The 18,293-nt window shown below is 38.5% G+C and overlaps 1 protein-coding gene across 9 annotated transcripts in view; it reads left to right on the top strand.

Annotated features, from left to right (window-relative positions):
* LOC138765122 (G protein-coupled receptor kinase 5-like) overlaps positions 1-18,293 on the top strand; it is a 203,458-nt gene that overhangs the window by 32,797 nt on the left and 152,368 nt on the right. The window contains exon 1 of one of the 9 annotated variants that reach the window (XM_069941947.1): positions 16,390-16,477. The exons of the other annotated variants lie outside the window; for them this stretch is intronic. The gene's annotated coding sequence lies outside the window, so the exon portion shown is untranslated. Of the gene's footprint in view, positions 1-16,389; positions 16,478-18,293 lie in introns of those variants that run through there. 9 annotated transcript variants of the gene reach the window in all.

Here is an 18,293-nt window from a genome sequence, read left to right as displayed (position 1 = left end):
CAGGTGCTGGTCAGTGGGATGAGGAGGGTGGGGATTTGTTCCGGCATGGACTCGTAGGGCCAAACTGGCCTGTTCTGTGCTGTATGTGGTTCAGTCTCTTTCCCAGGATCGGGATATAAAACTACAGGGCATAGGTTGAAGGTGAGAGGATAAAGATTGAAAAAGGACCTGAGGGGCAGGGAGGTAGTTCTTATGTGGACAAGCTGTCAGAGGAATTAGCAGAATGGGCATAATTATAATGTTTAAAAGACATTTAGATGGGTGCACAGATAGGAAAGGTATAGAGGGATATGGGCCAAATGCAGGCAACTGCGTTCAGAAAGGAAACCTGGTATCTGTGAATGAGCTGGACCAAAGGGCCTTTTCTGCGTAGTATGTGCTAAATCAATGACTTCATTTGACAGAAGCACTTGGGACATGCTGAGGTTATATAGATGTCTCATTTTCAATCTACTGGCAATTGACTTCAGCTGTTATATAACTTATAGGTCGAGATAACTAACATAGTTCTAAATCACAAGATAAAGGAAGAGAAGTAGGCCATTCGACCCATCGAGTCAGCTCCGCCACATATATCGAGTTAGCTCCGCCACACAAAGGCTATGCCAGCCTTTTCCCTGTCTCCTTTGATACCCTGACTAATTAGATACCTATCAACCTCCTCCTTAAACTCCACAGGTGTATGTGACATCGAATTCCACAAATCTAAGACTCTCTGGCTAAAGAAATTTCTCATCTCTGTTTTACAATATAATTCTATGACTGTGTCCTCTTGTCCTGAATTTACCCACCAAAAGAAACATCATATTCACATCTACTCTGTCCAATCCTTTCAGCATTTGAAATGTCTCTATGAGATTCCCCTCTCACTCTTCTATACTCCAATGAATACAGTCCAAGAGCCGATAAATGTCCCTCATATGTTAGCCGTTGCATTCCAGGTATCATCCTGGTAAATCTTCTCTGCACTTTTTCCAACATCATTCTATCCGTCCCAAGATAAGGGGCCCAAAACTGTAAACAATACTCCAAATGAGGTCTCACCAGTGCCCCATGGAGCCTCATCAACACCTCTTTACTCTCATACACTATTCCACTTGAAATGAATGCCAACATAGCATTCACCTTCTTTACTGCTGATCCAACCTAGTGGTTAACCTTTAGGTTATCCTGCATGAGGACCCCCCCCCCCCCCCCCCCACCCCCAAGTCCCTTTGCACTTCCAAATTTTGAATTTTCTCTCCATCCAAATAATAATCTGCCTGTTTATTTTCTCTTTCAAAATGTACAACCGTACATTTCTCAACATTGTATCTCATCTGCTATTTCTTTGCACACTCTCCTAAGCTGTCCAAGTCTCTCTGCAACCTTTTGGTTTCTTCAACACTTCTTACACCACCACCTACCTTGGTGTCATTTGCAAACTTAGATTATGGATTGAATGGTTTTGTGGCTAAATCATTAATATACATTGTGAAAAGAAGTGACCCCAACACCGACCCCTGCAGAACACAACTAGTAACCGGCAACCAACCAGAACAGAATCCCTCTATTCGCACCCTTTGCTTTCGGCCTATCAGCTAATGCTCCACCCAATCTAATATCTTTCCTGTGATTCCATGGGCTCTCATTAAGCAGTCTCTTATGTGGCAGCTTATCAAAAGCCTTTTGAAAATCAAAGTACACAACATCCACAACCTCTCCCTTGTCCATCCTACTTGAGATTTCCTCAAAAAATTCCAATAGGTTTGTCAGGCAACCTATTCTCCAACCACCGATGTCAGACTATTAGGCCTATAATTTCCTTTTCTCTGCTTCCCTCTTTAAACAGCTGAACTACATTTGCGACCTTCCAATCCTCCGGAACCATGCCAGAGTCTATTGATTTCTGGAAAATCATTTCCAGAATACCATTTAAAATGGTTTATGCATCTCTGGTGCCAATTTACAATTTACAGCAGCCATTCTCAACCTTTGTTTGGCTATGGCCCCCACTTAAGACTCTGCTCAGAGTTTATGGGCCCCTTCCCCTGTGAGCAGTCAAGTTTAGTTAGTTTCTTCCACACTTCTCTCCTACCATCTACATTTAAAAAAAAAGCATAAAAATATTTTACAATTTAAGTCCATGCCCACCCCCTTAAATTTGCTGTGGGTCCCAGATAAGCGGTATGGCCCCCGTTGAGAATGGCTGATCAAGAGAAACAATGTTTGCGTAGAAGCCAAGGACTTTTACCCCAAGTGGAGTGTCAGCACTGATAAAATGCACTTTTTTCATGATCTTAATTTTATGGATCATTGAATTGAATGCAGTTGTCTTCTGCTTCACTCCATCTATCTATGTACCAAAAGATTTTTATACTTCTGCATTACCTTATTTCCAGCTTATTTAAATATAAATTTTTTATAAGATGTGATGGTGGAGGACATGCAAGTCAGGTTTTTCCACTGAGCTTGGGTGAGACAAGAATTTAGGTGAAAGGTAAAACATTTAAAGGGAACATTAGGGGTAACTTCACAGAGAATAGTGGGAGTGCGGAACGAGCTGCCAACTGAAGTGGTGAATGCAGGCTCGATTTTGGACAGGTACATGGATGGGAGGGGTATGAAGGGCTCTGGTACAGGCGTGAGTCAGGGGGGCAGACAATGATGGTTCAGCACAGACGAGATGGTCCAAAGGGCCTTTTTCTGTGCTGTAGTTTTCTATGGTTCAATGAAGGGATTGCGGGCTGAGATGTGAAACTGGAAGAAATGTAATGAGAGCAGCCAAAACAAGAGGTCACTGAATTCAGGGAAAACTTTATCCAATCTGTGGTGAGAATATTGCCATCATTATCACAAAGAAAGTTTGAAACAAATAGAACCATGAATTTCTGTTGGATAATTGAGGTTGAATTAGGAGACAATTATTGTTGTGGGATTTGAAGTGGTTAAGTGGGAAGAGGTGTGTGTTGGAGCTTGCATTATCAGAGACCAGTTCGGCCTAGAGACCCTAATGTTTCTGCACTTGAAGTGCTCTGTAGGTCGGTCATTGAAATTCCCATTTAATCATGCTGTGGATGGCTGGGGAGTAGCAGAGAATAACAATTGTGATAAGAATAGAGGAGATATGATTAGCAAGTTTGCAGATTAATGGTGGTGTTGATTGTGAGGAGGATGGGCAATTTCATCCTGGTAAGTACATGGTGATTCACTTTAGTATGACTAACAGGGGTAGGTACAACATCCAAAATGAACAGCAGATCACCAAGGAAAAGGTGACTGCACAGGTAGACAAGCAAATTGAGAAGACGTGGGGTTCTTGCCTTTATTATCTGGGGCAGAGGATACAAGAGTAGAGTGGTTTTGATCCATCTTTACGGAACAGCTGGACCAGTGTTCATGTTTTGGACACCGTACTATTGGAAGGATGTGATTGCACTGGAGAGGGCGTAGAGCAGGGGTGGCCAACCTTTTAATTTTTAATTTAGACAGAGCACGGTAACAGGCTGTTTCAGCCCACGAGTCCAGGCCATCCATTTAACCAACACCCCTGGTACATACTTATGGGCTGAAATGGCCTATTACCCCGTGCGGTATGTCAAAATTAAAAGATTGGCCACCCCTGCTGTAGATTAAGTTGTGTTTCTCAGTGCACAAAGGATGCCATTTGGCCCAACGAGTCTATGCCCTTTACCATAATTTGATATTTACAACACAGTAGAAGCCGATTCCAGCCATTAGATCATGATGCCCGGTTACCCCCAAGTTAACCTACAACCCTGTACATTTTCTTTTGTGGAGGGTGAGAGGGAAAAAGAGCACCTGGGGAAAACCCATGCAGACACAGGGAAATGTACAAACTCCTTGCACCAATTTTAGGTCGCAAGCTTTTCCCTCATTGTAAAGGTTTCTAAATCTAGAGGGCATGGGTTTAAGAAAAAGGGCAAGAGGTGTAGAGGGTATAGACGACACTTTCCATGTTCTAGTGTTTCCCAATTTCAAAACATGTCGTCTTCAAACAAATGTAAGGACGATATTCTGAAATACAATCTTATTTCCAACAAACCAGACTTTGTAGATGCAACTTTATTTAGTTTTAATTGATTGATAAAAACTGATAAACATTTTGCAGAACTAACAATGAATAAACAAAGCATTTGGCAATATTTAAAGACATAATGACATTCAACTTTAAACAGATAGAAAAAGAAATAAAACTAAATAAGACAAAATAAGATGATTTCAAGGTATTTTGAGCTTGTGCCTCTTTCATGGTTCTTCAAAGAATGAGAATGCAAGTTCTTGGTCTGTGTGGATATTACAACATATGACATCACAATCACTATGGTAACACTACAAACAATTCTTTTCCTTAAAGGGATAGCCACAAACAAAAACACAAGGTTTTACCTTTTACTTTCTGGCCCCTAATTATTATAATAGACATTAATGACTAATATATAATAATTACCATTACAGATACAAAGTAAGTATAAGATTAGAAATCAAAACTTTCTGCTTCTTGTAAAAGACAGATTTTGGTAGTAGGTCAATTTAAGTAACCAGTCTTGGTTTTAATCCGCACTTGCCGAACTAAACCTTTCTTGTCCGGAACTGTATCCACAATTTTCCCCAACAACCAAGAATTTTTGGGTGCAGAATTGTCCATGATAATTACAATGTCTCCACATACAAAATTGAGTTTAGCTTTAGACCATTGTAATAATGAAATAATGTAATAATGAAAGATATTCCTTAATCCATCTTTTCCAAAATAAATACCCAATAAATTGCTCTAGTCTTCCTCTGCATTTTGCATAAATATCTTCTTTCTGAAATTGACCCAGAGGCATTAAAGATTTAGATTTAAGAAATAAGAGATGATTCAGTGCAAGTGCCTGAATGTCATTTGAATCAACAGAAATTTTCAGTATTGGATGACTATTTAAAATAGCTTTGATTTTACACAATACTGTCTGAAGATTGGCATCATCCAGTCTTTCCTACACATCAGCATGATGTGATCATGTGGCTGGGTTAAATATTCAATTAATTTCCTTTTGATTCCAATTTTTAATTGCTTTTCGTAACTCTAGTTGAGTTCCTGTAAAGTTAGATCCATTATCAGAACGTAATTCCTTCACTTGACCACGCCTGGTGATAAAAATGTCGAAGAACATTGATAAAAGTGTCTGTATCAAGAGATGACGCTACTTCAATATGAATTGCTCTCATAGTCAAACAAGTTAAAAAAAAACTCCGTATCATTTTTCAACACTTTTTCCTCATTTTACTTGCAAAGGACCAAAATAATCCCACGTATGTAAATGGGGGTTCATCAGGTGAAACTCTGTCTTGTGGCAAATCTGCCATTTGTTGTTGTCCAGGTTTAGCATTTGCACGTCGACAATGAACACATTTTGATATATATCTTTTGATCTATGTTGAAGCACCAAGTATCCAATATTTCTGGTGTAATTCTGATAACATGTGATTACAACCACCATGACCTGTTTCCTCATGTATATGTCGAAGAATCCATTCAGAAATAGGAAATTCCTCAGCTAATATAATTGAATGTTTCGCTTCTTCTGGCATTATTGCTTTTTCCAATCTTCCTCCTACTCTCAATACATCATTTACCAGAATAGGATTTAGCTTGTAAACATAACTTGCCTTTGTAAGATTCAGATTTTTCTTTAACTTTGATAGAACTGGCAGTTCTTTTAGAAAAATCTCCACATGAATTTTTGTTTCGATGGAATAAAAATTTGTTATGAACTTATGATGTACCAATATTGAAACACTTGTTGAATTTATGGACGAGTAAACTTGATAAAATGGGGCTTAAAAATAAATGGTCTGGGTGATTGCCATTATATAATAACCAACTTGTTCCTTTTACGGTCTCCAATATCACTTTGAAACAATGGGAAAGGAAAGGAATAAAAAACTTATCTGATTGTTTTTTTGAAGGACATTTTTGTTCTTTTGAGGAATTACAAAAGAAATTTGGTATTAGTGGAAATTCTGTATTTGTGTATTATCAGTTAAGATCATTTGTAAAACAAATATGTGGTCGCCAAATGACTTTATTGCCTGAAACTAATTTTGAGAAATATGTACTTTCAATACCAGAAAAGGGGTATATATCTGATTTGTATTGTATTTTACAAGAAAATGAAAGTAAGAAAGATTGGGATAAAGATAAGTTGAAATGGGAAAAAGACTTAGGTTTTACAATAGCTGAAGAAGCTTGGATGGAAATTTGTCAAAACAGTATTCGGAAATTGATAAATGCTAGATTAGCGATGATTAATTATAATTTTATACATCAATTATATTTAACACTAGAAAAATTAAAAAAATTTGGTCTTAGTAAGTCAGACTTTTGTTTTCGTTGTGATCAGACAGCTAGTACTTTTTTACATACTGTTTGGTTTTGTGACCGATTGCAACAGTTTTGGAAAGGTATTCAATCTATATTTAATAGATTATATAATATTTGTGTTGTTTTAGATCCTGATATATTTTTATTAGGGAATATGCAATCTTTAATTGATTTAGGATTAAATGATTATCAGATTTCTTTTATCTATTTAGCTTTAGCAGTGGCCAAAAAATGTATAGCGTCTACTTGGAAAGATAGAAATATAATAACTTTGGATAGGTGGTATTTAGAGATGAAGTCTTGTTTAATTATGGAAAGGATATTTTTTTCAATTCAAGATAAGATGTCTTTTTATAAGTTGAAGTGGACTCCATTTGTTAAGTATATGCAATTAAGTTTGATTTAAATGTTTCTAGATGTGATATTTTAGATCTGATAAATTTTTTTAAATTATTTTTATTTGTCATATTTTTCTTTTTTTGTGAGTTCTTTTTTTATTATATAATATTAATTTTACTAATTCTTCACTCTTTATTTGGGGGAGGGGAAGGGTGGTTCTTTTTATTTTTTTTAGTTTTTGTATATGTAGGGGGGGTGGTTGAATTAAGTTAGGTTATTAATGTTGTATTGTAATTATATTATATTATTTTATATCTTTTCTTTAAATGTAATTTTTTTTTATTCCTGTGATAAAATCTGTAAATAAAGTTTAAAAAAAAAAGATTTTTCTTTAACTTTGATATCTCATTATCAAACACCTTTTTCTGACAAAAACAAATGATTTCCAATTCAGCATTCACCAATTCATCAACTGTTAGGAAACAGCTCTTTTGAGACTTCAGATTCTTTTTCTTGATACAATGTAAAAACATAGTTTTTAACCTAAGAATGAATGCTACTGCCTTTTTCAAACAAAACCATGAAGAATGATAGCAAATTAATTGAATAATCAAATCATTCTCATTAGATATTTGGAGAGTATTTACATTAGTGTTTTGGATTTCTGGATTCTCCACTGAAAATTCTTTTAACTGTTCTGGATTTTGAGGGCATTCTTCTTGAGATCGCAAAAGAAATTAAGGACCCAACAACCAAGTATTGGCTCTTCTCAGAAACGATTGTACCTTTGATCCTGGTGAAGCCATATCAGCTAGATTATCCTCTGTTTTAGCGTGCAAAACTTTCTCGATCTCATTAATTCTGTTAGTCACAAAAGTACAAAACCTTATGGTTTTGTCATTCAAATTTAAGCACTGATGTACTATCAGACCAAAACATAGAATCTGCTAACTCCATCTGTAATTCTCTTCTTAACACAGTGTCCATTTTGCTCACCATAGTAGCGGCAGTCAATTCCATTCGAGGTATAGTGACTGGCTTTAATGGAGCCACTCTGGCTTTTCCCATTACAAATCCACAATGTATTCTCTCTTGGTTATTTCACTGTACTAAATAACTGACAGGACCAAAAACACCTTCTCTTTAATCAGCAAAATGGCATAACTAAGCAAATGTGGCAATTCCAAAGTCTGTAGGTTGAAAACATCTGTTGACTTCAAAACTTTCTATCATTTCAAGACTCTCAATCCAATTCATCCAATGTTGTGCGATGGAATCTGGTATAGTTTCACCCCATTCCAATGTTCTTCTGTACAATTTGTGCAGAATTTTCCTGGCTATTAATACTACTGGTGCCAATATTCCCAAAGGATCGTATATTGAGCTCACAATCGAAAGAAAACCTCTTCTTGTTTTTCTTTTCTTTTTTTATTTTTCACACTATGAACCATATTAACCAAAATACACACAAACATTTCCCTCTTGAATATACACAGTGTCATTTTCTCCCCTTTTCCCCCCTCCCTTCCCTCCCCCCTTCCCACCCCCCTCCAAACCCATTAAACGTTCAACATTTACAATACAATAAACCCATTAAACAATGTTATCGCACAATGAAAATAAACAAGAAAATTGTGTCATCTACTTTTACACACTGAGTCAGTTCATTTCGTCTTCTTCTCATTCTATCATTTTAGGGGGTCCTCTTCTTGTTAAAGGCGGTTCTTTCAAAACAATTTAGAACTTGAAAACATCAGATTGAACACACCATTGCACCCCTAGAATTCTTGCGACAGGTAGAACGTCACAATCCAAGTCGAGGTGTTTTATCTCCTTTGCTCCTCCTGCCTCAGGAATAACAGCCAACCCATCTCGACTGTTGCTAATCCATTTCGTAAGGAAGAAACCTTTTAACTCTTTTAACCCATGATAAAGATCTATTGCTTCTTTTACTGAAACCACTGAAGTAAGACCATCAACATAGAAATTATTTCTGATGATACTTATACCTTGAGAACGAAATTCCTCTTCATTATCTCCAGCACATTTCCTGAGAGAAAACTTTGCACAACTCGGTGACAAATTGCTCCAAATAGATGAACTGTCATTCTGTACTCAATCATATTTTTACTGTAATCACCATGAGGCCACCATAATAATCATTGATAATCATGATCTTCTGATGGTACTTTCACTTGATGAAACATCGCTTCAATATCTGCAGCAATTACCAGAGGCTCTTTACAAAATCTCATCAAAACACATATTAAAGTGCTGGTAAAAGTTGAGAATTCAATGAAACTTGAAATGATGCTCCACAATCAAATGCTACACATAGTTTCTCCTTTTGTGGGTATATAACTCCGTGATGAGGTAAATACCATTTTTGACCATCTTTACATTCCAAGATATCTTCTGATACCTTTCCTCATAACCCTTGGTGATCATGTCCAACGTAACATTAGTATATTACAAATGAAAAGAAAAATTTATCTTCAAATTCAACTTGCGCTGCTCTGCAATTATTTTATTGTCTGGCATACAAATTTCTCTTTTCTTCAAAGGGAATGCTGTACAGTAATGACCATCAACATGTTTAACAGAATTTGAAACTAAATCCAGAAACTGCTTGTCCTCCTTCGAAGGTTCTTGAATATCTTAGCGGCATTCAGAAAACTCTTGTTCCCATAGATCATTAAGTTTGACAACTGAAATTTGGTTGAGATTTACTTTCGACAACTCCTGATCATTATTCATTTTTCCTCGTAATGGTCCGTTAATTGACCTTCCAAGCAACGTTATCACAGCATAAGGTCCGTCATTTTGACTCCTTATTACTTCTAGAGGTTCGAGAGCTTTTGGTACATCTAATCCAATTAACATCTCGATTTTAGCATCAATCTTGGGTAAGCAAATGTCCTCTAGATGATCCCAATGTTTGATATCATCTTGATAGGGAATGTTCTCCTTTTTCACAGGCATAGTCTTCTGAGTATATAGACTTTGGAGATTGCAAAATTCATTGCTATTCAATCCAGCAATTTGTAGACTTGAAACTATATTAGTTTCAATGTTCCTTTTATCATTCATTCTCTTCAACAAAATCTGTGATCTTTTACCATGAAGTTTAAGTTTATTAATTAATTCAACAATACAAAATGATGAGGTACTTCCTGGATCAAGAAATGCACACGTATTCAGTATGAAGCTTCCTTTTTTAGCTTTAACCTGCACAGGAAATATTGAGAGTGTTTTGTCACTGGCCCCAGTAAGACTGTTTGTCTGAACCAAAGCTGGGGCATTCTTTTTGACTGTGTCTTTAGTCTTGGATTCAGATTGTTTGACTTCCTTCTCAACTTTACTTCGATGAATATGCAGTAACTTGGGATGCTTTAAGCTACATACATCAGAACTGAGTCGCTTGTTACAAGTTTTGCTGATGTGCCCTTTACACAAGCTAGCAAAACATATTCCATTCTTCTTGAAAGAAGGTTAATTTCTTGACATACGATCTTTTTTCCAAACGTGAACATTTTTCTAAAGTATGCTTATCTTTGCAATACAAACAGCTTTCCTGAACAATCTGAACTTCTTCTTCCTTTGTTTCCTTGTTCTTTCTTGTGCTTGCATCTGACGCAGCAGTAACAAAGGTACTTCCCTTTGGTTTTTGTTGAGACGATGATTTACATCTTTAGCAACTATTGGAGTACCTTTAATATTTACAAATTCTGATACAGTGTTAACATATACATGCCATTCCAAAAATTGTACAACATCCACAAAAGTGGCATCCCTTCCGGGAATAATTTTAAGGTCTGCATCTTTGATTCTCCATGAGTCCGTCAGTTTATAAGGTAATTTATTGATAATAGTTGAAAATTAGCAAGCAAATTCATGTACACTACTTCCCATTAGGTTACTACATCCTCTCAGAAAGAATGCATATGCTTGTAAAGCTTTTGTGTCCTCTGATCTCATTGTTGGCCAAGAAAGAATCTTGTCTGTGGGCCCTTGTGATTTTATGCTTACCGCCATAATGATGATGTAATAATTCTTTTGCCCTTTTAAATCCTTGTTCTGGATTCGTTTATTGGCAACTTTTGACTAACCGCTTCACCTGTCGTCCAGTGTACTGTTCTAGGTAATACAGACGATCTTTAACGTTTTTAGAATTACTTTCAATGTGATGTTCAAAACATTTCATTAACATCAGATATTGTAATGGATCTCCATTTAAAACTGGAATTTCATTCTTGGGTAAACCATTTGAACCTTGTTGCTGTGCTAATATGGCAGAAATTTTGTTTTGCTGTGATTGATATATATTGTCTCGTCCATTGTGGGTTACGACTGGTTGTCTTATTGTGAAAGGAGCATACGGATCTTGAACTGGTGCCATAGGTGTAGGACCTTGAGTTGTAAGTGATGGTATTGGTGGGGATCCTTGGATGTAAATGATGCCATTGATGGAGATCCTTGACTTGTCGCTGGTTCTTCAGCAACATGAAGACATCAATGGTTGAGTATAATCAACTTGCATAGTTAAGCTTTTGGGAATCTTCCTTTTGGGAAGATTCATATATTGTGCACTCGGAAGAGATTCAGTGTTGCTAGCCCTTTCCACAGGGTTGACATTTGAGCATTAGAAGCGCCTTTCTCGAGCTCCCTGCACGTGTATACTCATTTCTTGTGGCTGCGGTACCTATCACCTTGGAAATACTATAATCAGGATTCACATCTGAACTTTCAGATACCACTGATTGATTTTCTGTCTTCATCATTTTGCTTGGTTCAGCACCAGTGGGGCTTTGCAACGTACATTCATCTGTTCCAGTTCCACTAACCTCTAAGTCAGAAAATTAGGCCTGCAGTGCCTTATCGTGGCCCACTTCTTGCTTGATAGTTGAAGCCGCTTCTTCAATGGTGGCTGGCTCCAATCTCCTGCCAAGTGCTCCCGGTTCGCCTTGTTGGCTCAACTCACAACCAAACGGCTCTTTGAGAGGAGCTGTTTGCTCGAGGTCTTTAGCCCGACGAGACTTCTTCTCCATCTTGGACTCTTCTCTCTGTAGCCTGTCTTCTCCTGGCTTAACCTGGGAACTGTAAACAAATTTGTATCTTGCGTGGCCCTTTTAAGAGGATTTTTATGGCTGAATTATCACTCACACCATCTTTCTTATCAGTTGTTTATAGAACACATACTTCTGGGCTTCTTGTCAATTCTGGCTGGTAGCAGTGGCTCTTATCTTCCCAAGGCTACAGGAGTTTGCAGTCAAACAGACAAGTTCTCATAGAGGCTTCTGGAATCTTCTCACCGACCACTACACTTCTTTAAAGCTTAAATGCTTTTAACAAATTGAATTCTTTCAGACAAATTGAGCCAGTCTTTCTTCCAAACAAAGTTCTCAATCTACTTTTGTTTGAATAAGAATATAGACAACACTTTCCATGTTCTAGTGTTTCCCAATTTGAAAACATGTCATCTTCAAAGAAATGCAAGGACGATATTCCGAATTACTATCTAATTTCCAATGAACCAAACTTTGTACGCGCAGCTTTATTTAGCTTTAATTGGTTGGTTAAAAACGGATATATATTTTGCAGAACTTCGCATTAAGATTTTCGTAACGATGAATAAACAAAGCATTTGGCAATATTTAAAGACATAACGACATTCAACTTTAAACAAATAGAAAAATAAATAAAACTAAATAAGACAAAATAAGATGATTTCAAGGAATTTTGAGCTTGTGCCTCTTTCATGGTTCTTCGAAGAATGAGAATGCAAGCTCTTGGACTGTGTGGATATTACAACATATGACATCATAATCACTATGGTAACACTACAAACAATTCTTTTCCTTAAAGGGATAGGGCACAAAATTACTAAGAAGCAAAAACACAAGGTTTTAACCTTACAGAGGTAACCTAACAGCACAAACATTTTCACCTGGGGATTGATTTGGATCTGGAATGTCCTGTCTGAAAGGGTAGTGGGGCAGGCACTCTCGCGATATTTGTGCCTGGATGAGATCATTGAATTGCCAAAGCGTAAAGGCTGTTGACTAAGTTTTTGGTAAATGGAGTTGGTATCAGTTTGTCACTCATTCTTGCGGAAGACCAACAAGAATGAGTGATGAAGGTGTATGATTAGACCAGTCTGGATTTGAAGGTTCCTTTAGCATCAGTGAATGAGGTGTAAGTGTGATGGAGCACCGATGGTTCTTGATTTTTGAGGTTGGCATGGTGGTTGGTATGAATGTATTGGGTCAGAGAGTACGCAGTACGACTCCATATGACATAGGAGCATTGGAAGCCCATTGAGTCTTCCCTGCCTTTTAATCATGAGCTGATCCATTTTCCCACTCAGCCCCACTGCCCGGCCAATTCCCCATAACCTTTGATGCCCTGCCAAATCATTCTCTGCCTTAAATACACCCAATGACCTGTTCTAACAAATTCCACAGATTTACCACCCTCTGGCTGAATTAATTCCTCTGTTCCATTTTGATACTCTTCAATCCTGACCCATTAAATCTATTTCCTGTAATATTCAACACCAATTGCTCCTGTGATATTTTGTCTCTCAGCATGTTCTTGAAAATACCCAAACATCGTTTGAAACCAGCAGTCAAATCGGGCATGCGGAAACGATCCTAATCCCAGTGCCTGTGTTCAAACACAAACTGTACAAGATATATGTAATAAAGTTAAAAGATGAAGTACATCGACAAACGTGTGCCAGCAAAATATTATTTTCACGAGGGCCTAAACATTACCGATCCGCTACAGTCACCAAAAAAAATTCCAATGAACAACGTGGAAGGGTGAAAGGCGTGGGAATGGAAAAAGAGTATCAATGACCTCAAGGGTATTGGGGACCAGCAATGACCAAGCAATTACATTCTGCAAACACGGAGAGGAATAAAGAACAAATAAAAGAATTTACAATGAGTGTACCTCCCTTTCAGATCTCCCTGTTTACAAGATCCTTGAGCCTGAGTAATGTAGTCGCTTGTTTTATGGGCAAAGTGCAACATAAACACTAAGACTCCACAATCTACATTGTAATACCTTTCAGGTAATCTGCAAAAGTTGTCCCAGGATGTCAGATAGAACTCACCTGCTCCTCTTTTACATTTTTTATGATGGTAAAGCAGACTGGAGATTTAATTGATCTACTGTTTGTAGTTGCCTGCTGAGGCTCCAACCTCTGGAATTTGTGGTGTGAAGCACTTTCTGATTCACCTTCTGCAATAAATTGCTCAGCAAAAATATCTAAATTTTTTGGTTTTCTGGCCAAATCTTCACCTCATCATTGAGAATGATTTTCAGTCTGGTTACATGGGTTATGGAGCAGCCAATGAGGTCAAGTGGGAAAAGCAGGCTCCCACATAAATGGGGCGGGTGATGCTGATCGATGGGAAGTTTATGAAACAGCGCTGTCCTACTGTAAAAGTTGAACCTTTGTGTTCCAATGCATGGTCTTGAAGTTTTAGAACATAGAACTTTACAGCAAAAATTGCATGTCCTTTGGCCCAAGATGAAGTGCCAACCTTTGTAAACCTCATAAGGGTCAGGGTTAGGATTTTTCCCAACCTCACACCCTTAGCCTACCTTTTTTCTTAAGTCTTTTGAATGTCCATATTGTATCAGCCTCCACCACAACCCCAGGAAATGCATTCCAGGCACCAACCCCTCTGTTTAAAAAAAACCTTACATCTCCTCAACTTTCCTCCACTCACCTTAAACAGATGTGCTCTGCTGTATTCTAGTTTTTTTTTGTGTTTGTAGGCCACTAATTTAATTGAGTCAAAGAGGGTGTAACATTTCTTTCAGGAGATTTTAAATACATTCTTTAATCTTTACCCAAATGTGCCTGATCTCCTTCCAAGTTCGAGTTTGGAATCCTTTGTTTTTCCTCCACAAAGTGTTAATTATGGGCAGCACGGTTGGCGTAGCAGTTAGTGCAGCACTCTTAAAGTGCCAGTGACCTGGACCTGGGTTCAAATCCCATTCTGTCTGTACGTTCTCCCAGGGGCTCTGATTTCCTCCCACCATGCAAAAACATGCCGGTCAATTGGGTGGCAGGAGCTCATGGGCTGAAAGGGCCTGTTATTGTGTTGTATGCCTAAACTTAATGCTATATAACTGGAAATTTGTTTGAGAAATGGTTCTTTGTACAAAGGACGTAGAATTTTATAAACAAATTTTATAAATTTGGACATTCAGCACGGTAACAGGCCATTTGGTCCACGAGTCCGTGCTGCCCAATTAACCTACACCCCTAGTGTGTCTGGAACATTGGGAGAAAACTGAAGCCCCTGGGGAACACCCACGCAGCCATGGGGAGAACATGTCCTTACAGACAGTGCAGGATTCGAACCACAGTCCCAATCGCTGGCGCTGTAACGGTGTTGTGCTAACCACTGTGCCAACTGTGCCGCCCCTGGAGAGCACACTCCTGGAACCATAGAACATTACAGCACCGAAACAGGGCCCTTCTAGTCTGTGCCAAACCGTTTTTGGCCTCGTCCCACTGACTTGCACCCATTCCATAGCCCTCCATACCTCTCCCATTCATGTACCTGTCCAAATTCTTCTTAAATGTTAAAATTGAGCCTGCATTCACCATTTCAGCTGGCATTTCATTCCACACTCCCACCACTCTCTGTGCGAACTTCCCCCTAAACTTTTCCCCTTTCACCCTTAACCCATATCCTCTGGTTTGTATCTCACCTACCCTCAGTGAAAAAAATCTATTTCCATTTACTCTCTCTGTCCCATCATAATTTTAAATACATCTATCAAATCTCCCCTCATTCTTCTACAATCCAGGGAATAAAGTCCTAACCTGTTTAACCTTTCCCTGTTACTCAGTTCTTGAAGTCTGGGCATCATCCTAGTAGATCTTCTCAGCCCTCTTTCAATCTGATTGATATCTTCACTGTAGTTTGGTGACCAAAATTAAGTTGTTGTTAGGTCACTTGCCAATGTTAAATGTGAAATTGATATGACAACCAGACCGAGCAGTGTATTCAAAGTATGGTCTCATCAAGCTTCTGAAGTTCATTGTGCCCCTCCCCTGATTTTCAAATCTACATTCTAGAAAAGTAGACATATGAATAATATTGTTTGTTCAGTTTTAAATTTCAACTAAATTGGTATAAGTAAAAACAACCCAACAGGTCAAACAGTTTATGCAGAAAAGATAAAGATACGTAATCAAGGTACCTTGATGAAGGGCTTAAGCCTGAAACGTTGCTTATGTTTCCTTATGTCTGCCTCATAAACTGCACTGCTGAGTTTCCCCAGCGTTGCGTTTTTACTTCAACCACGGTGTCTGCAGACTCTTGTGTTTTAACTTAAATTGGTATAATTGCTGTTTTTTTAATTTTTTTGGGGGAAAAAATGTAAGCGTTGTCCTGTTTGAGCTACGATTTACTCAGAGGAGGGGAGAGTAGGAAGGATCTAATTGTTGGGTGTGTGAGATTTTTGTGTAAATTCGTACAGGAGGACTTAACGTGGAACATTACTGGAGGATAATTGCGTTTTGCACAGATGTTATTCAGATAGAGGAAAAAAAAAGGCTTTTTGTGGCGCCTCAGGATATCCCAAAGCGTTTAATATCCAATGAAACAGTTTGGCAATGTGGTCACTTGTGCCGTATGATAATTCCACAGGGAGCGGCTTCTGAAAAGCTATTAGAATTGGCCTCCCTTCCTGGACAGCAATGTACTCAAGTCTCCGAGCGAAGCAAGAGAGAACCAGGTGGATAGAGTTTCTGTTTGTTTGATGTGGATTACACATTCCTTCTCTGCGGGGAGATCACTTGTGCGCCTTTCTGTCAGGATATGAGTATTGCTACTGAGGCCAGCATCTATTGCCCTGCTCCTGATTGCTCTGAGAAGGCCTTATTGTAGTATTCTCACAATAGTGTGGATATAACTTAACAGTACAGCATTCTTCCCTTTTACTCTTAATATACTTAGAATCTTTTGATGTCTGCAGGGTCCCCTTTCCCCCTCGCCCCCCCCCCCCCCCCTTGAGTGTTTTCCAACATCATTTATGCTTCAATGAGCTCGCTTGATCCTAGCTGCTTTTATACCTGAAATTTCCCCTTTTTCCTGACCAGGCACTCGAAATCCCTCATTGGCCAATGTTCCCTAATCTCGCCAGCCTTGTCCTTCATGGTAATAAGAATGTCCTGGCCCTGAACTCTTCTTGCCTCACTTGTAAAAGCCTCCCATTTGCCCGACATCCTTTTACCTGCAAACAGTCTAACCCATCATTCATACGAACGTAGGAAGTAGGAACAGGAGTAGGCCAAAAATGGCCCATCGAGCCTGCTCCGCCATTCAATACGATCATGGCGGATCTAATTTATGACCTAACTCCACCTACCTGCCTTCTCCCCATATCCCCTAATTCCTCTATCATGTAAAATTCAAACTTTTGTTTGAGCAGAATACTAAATAAAGAATTGCAGTGATCTTGAAGAATGTTGTTTGCTTTCATCTCTCCTGAGTGTAGGTTGGCATCCATGTGGGACATGAGAAAAGTGGCGATGACCTTTTACAAAGGAATACTTGTCTCTTCTAAAAATAGACTTCTACTCTTGACTGGTATAATAGAGCCACAGCACACTTCAGTGGGACAGCTCCTGTAATCTGATGATCATTTCACTCACTGCAGCCCAGGTCATCTAAGGAACAATATTCCATCATTCAGCTCTTTCTCCCCATTCCTTTTTTTAAGAAAACTTATTATTGCAGGGCAAAATTGGGATCCTGTGACTTTCACTTGTACTTTTGTCAGAAAATGAGGCCCAATCAAAGATATGAAGTTTGATTTTGTTTTCGTTTGGCAAAATTGGGATCCTGTGACTTTCACTTGTACTTTTGTCAGAAAATGAGGCCCAATCAAAGATATGAAGTTTGATTTTGTTTTCGTTTGGCAAAATTGGGATCCTGTGACTTTCACTTGTACTTTTGTCAGAAAATGAGGCCCAATCAAAGATATGAAGTTTGATTTTGTTTTCGTTTGGCAAAATTGGGATCCTGTGACTTTCACTTGTACTTTTGTCAGAAAATGAGGCCCAATCAAAGATATGAAGTTTGATTTTGTTTTCGTTTGGCATCAATATTAAGAGCAATGTGAAAGGTAGATGAACTGAATTAAGCTGCCAACCATAAATGGGACAGGGATAGGCCATATCCTTGAGGCAGCTCGAACACAGAACAGTTCAGCTCATGAACAGGCCCTTCAAATTTTAAATTTAGATGTAGTAACAGACCTTTTTGGCCATGAGTCCATGCCGCCCGACGAGAACGTACAAACTCCTTACAGCGTGGGATTCGAGCCCTGTTGCTAGTGCTGCGTGGCGCTAACCGTGCTGATCAATGTCAGCGAACAATATCTGCACCGAACATAATGCCCAAATTAAACTAAAGATTTGCTGCTTCCATGTGGTACTATCCTTCTATTCCCTGCATATTTACATCTGTCCAGAAGCCTCTTAAATGCTACTATCGTATCTGTTTCCACCATTACCCATGGCACTGTAAAACTGAAATGCAAGCTTTCG

Source organism: Narcine bancroftii, chromosome 1 (genome assembly GCF_036971445.1).
Source record: "Narcine bancroftii isolate sNarBan1 chromosome 1, sNarBan1.hap1, whole genome shotgun sequence".
NCBI classification, from domain to species: domain Eukaryota; kingdom Metazoa; phylum Chordata; class Chondrichthyes; order Torpediniformes; family Narcinidae; genus Narcine; species Narcine bancroftii.
This window is presented reverse-complemented; position numbering and strand designations above follow the sequence as displayed.